Source organism: Triticum urartu, chromosome 7A (assembly GCF_056163025.1).
Source record: "Triticum urartu cultivar PI428250 chromosome 7A, HENAU_Tu73, whole genome shotgun sequence".
NCBI lineage: Eukaryota > Viridiplantae > Streptophyta > Magnoliopsida > Poales > Poaceae > Triticum > Triticum urartu.
This window is the reverse complement of record NC_141879.1, coordinates 416,428,481-416,431,551: the sequence shown is the minus strand read 5'-3', so window position 1 is coordinate 416,431,551 and position 3,071 is coordinate 416,428,481. Positions and strand designations below refer to the sequence as shown.

At 54.0% G+C, this 3,071-nt stretch overlaps 1 pseudogene; it reads right to left on the bottom strand.

The window, feature by feature from the left end:
• Window positions 1-1,162: 1,162 nt before the first annotated feature.
• On the bottom strand, window positions 1,163-2,653 carry LOC125518802 (uncharacterized; annotated as a pseudogene).
• Between the last annotated feature and the right edge of the window lie 418 nt (window positions 2,654-3,071).

The window sequence follows — 3,071 nt, the reverse complement described above, 5'->3', positions numbered from 1 at the left end:
CAAGCATGCAATGGCTTCACAATGAATAACTGTAAGTGAAGGGAAGTGAAGATGAAACCAGTGACACGTTGAAGACAATGATTTGTTGGACCAGTTCCAGTTGTTGTGACAACTGTACGTCTGGTTGGAGCGGCTAGGTATTTAAACCAAAGGACACACAGTCCCGGACACCCAGTCAAGGACACTTAGTCCAAGACACCCAGTCCTCACCGTTTTCTCCTTGAGCTAAGGTCACACAGACCTCGCCCAATCACTCTGGTAAGTCTTCAAGGTAGACTCCCAAACCTTCACAGACCTCGTTCACTGGCAATCCACAATTTCTCTTGGATGCTCAGAACGCGACGCCTAACCGTCTGGAGGATGCACAGTCCTCAAGTGTAATAAGTCTTCAGATCACACAGACACGAAGACTTAAGTGATGCCCAATTTACTCTGGATCTGGGTGGTTAGGGCTTTTCTCCTCACTGGGAATTTTTCTTTCAAAGGCTTCGAGGTGGGTTGCTCTCAAACGACAAAAGCCGTGCACTGAAATCTGAGCAGCCAACCGTTTAAGGTTGTGGGGGGGTGGACTATTTATAGCCACTTGGCAACCCGACCTGATCTGTCCGAAATGACCCTGGGTCACTAAGGAACTGACACGTGTACCAACGGTCAGATTTCGAACTCACACGACAACTTTACTTGGGCTACAAGTAAAGCTGACTTGTCTGACTCTGGACAAGATTTTCTCTCATAGTCTTCGCTCGAAGACATAGGATTTGAATTTGGCATCACTTCAGTCATTCTGACTGGTTCTCTTCGACCCCACTTAACAGTACGGTGGTTCCTATGACACAACATGAATGAAATAAAACTACGAAGGATCTAGGTCTTCGAGTTCCAAAAGCTTCATAGGGAGTCTTCTCATGTCATTGTCTTCAATATGAATATCTTCATAAACCACCATTGTCTTCAATGTCTTCGTACATTTTTAGGGGTCATCTCTGGTAGTGAAACCGAATCAATGAGGGACTTCTACCTGTGTTTTCCTGCAATTCTCACACAAACACATTAGTCCCTCAACTAGGTTTGTCGTCAATACTCCAAAACCAACTAGGGGTGGCACTAGATGCACTTACAGCAGGCCCTGCTAGTAGATGGCGGAGCGGCTGAGTGCTAGCAGCTAGCCCTCTTCCACCAAGTCGACATTGTCTTCTCGTGCTTCCCTCACCACCGCCTCCGTGTACATGGTGACGCAAGGTGAGTCAAACTCAATGTTAGTTGGGATGATGGCCTCGGACCCGTACAGGAGGAAGAAGGGAGTGAAGCCAGTTGATTTGTTCGGCGTGGTCCCAAGACTCCAGAGGACGGCTAGCAGCTCGTCGATCTAGCAGCCGGCCAAGCGCTCTAGCGGCTCGACCAATTGAAGCTTGATGCCGGACAAGATGAGGCCGTTTGCTCGCTCGACTTGGTCGTTTGACTGCGGATGGGCAACGGACGCTAAGTCCAGTCGGATGCCCTGCATCGCACATAAACGGGCTAAGGCGCCTTTGGCAAAGTTTGTGCCATTGTCGGTGATGATGTTGTGTGGTACACCATAGCGGACGGTGATGTCTGCGATGAAAGTCACAACAGTCGAACCATTCAGCTTCTTGATTGGCTTCGCTTCAATCCACTTGGTGAATTTTTCCACGGCGACAAGCAGATGGGTCATGCCGCCGCGTGCTGTCTTGAATGGGCCCACCATGTCCAGCCCCCAGACGGCGAAAGTCCAAGTGATGGGGATGTTCTTGAGTGCAGAAGCCGATAGGTGTTGCTTGGAGCTGAAACATTGGCATCCGTTGCAGTTCTTGACCAAGTCCTTGGCGTCGTCCAAAGCAGTCGGCCAGAAGAAACTGTGGCAGAAAGCTTTGGCGACAAGGGATCTGGAGGCCGCATGGTGGCCGCACTCGCCTTGATGGATATCTCCAAGGATTGCTTTGCCCTTTTCTGGCTCTATGCAGTGTTGGAACACGCTAGTCACACTACGTGCGACGAGCTCTCTGTTGACTATTGTGTAGGTTGCTGCCCGGCGTTGCACCTATCGGGCCAAAATCTCGTCGGTTGGTAGCTCTCCACTCACCGGGAAGTTGAGGATGGGCTGCGCCCATGATGGTGCTTCTACCACTGTCATCACGGCCACTGGTACCAGCGCGGTTTGGTTCGGAGGCAGCGGGTTGGAGTCGGCCGCCGCTCGCTGCGTTGTTGGAGTCCCCGGGCCGCCTGCAGCAGCCCCCTGGCCGGGTTCTAAAGTCCCCAGACCGGATGCGACTGCTGCAGTCCCCGAGCCGCCTGTCGAAGTCCTCGGGTTGGCTGCTGTAGCCCCCGGGCCGGGTGCAACTGCTGGAGTCCCCGAGGCGCCTGCCGAAGTCCCCGGGCCAGCTGCTACAGCCCCCGAGCCCGATCCGACTGTTCCGGGAGCATCCGGCACGAAGATGGACTCTGATTTTGGCGAAGGCTTGACACACGGCTTGCGGAGACACTGGAGGGAGACGCCGGCTGGTATTGCCTTCCTGGTGGAGCCGATCCGTGCCAGGGCATCTGCTTGCTCGTTGTCGGCCCGTGGCACGTGAAGGAACTCACACCCGTCAAAATATCCGCTGCTCTGCTGGACGAGGAAGCGGTAGCTTGCCATGTTTGCATGCTTGGCGTCCTAGTCGCCAGACGACTGCTGGACCATCAAGTCCGAGTCGCCATAGCACAGCACTTGGCGGATGCCAATTTCTTTGGCCTGTGGGAGCCCGTGGCCGAGTGCCTCGTACTCGGCCACGTTGTTGGAGGCAGCAAAGTTAATTTGCAATGTGTACTTGAGCTTGTCGCCCTTGGGAGAAGTGAGGATGATGCCGGCTCCCAGACCGGTGCGCATCTTCGAGCCATCAAAGTGCATCCGCCAATGAGAGGAGTCCGTGCTGGCCGTGTCCCTCTCCTCCATCAGCTCCGAGATCTCCTTCTTCAGCCCCTCCGGCTCCAGCTCCAGCTTCTCCACCTTGCCGGCTTGGTCCAGGGCTAGAGCATCAAGTGTGTCTTTGTGCTTCTGCTCCAGCTCCTAGGTC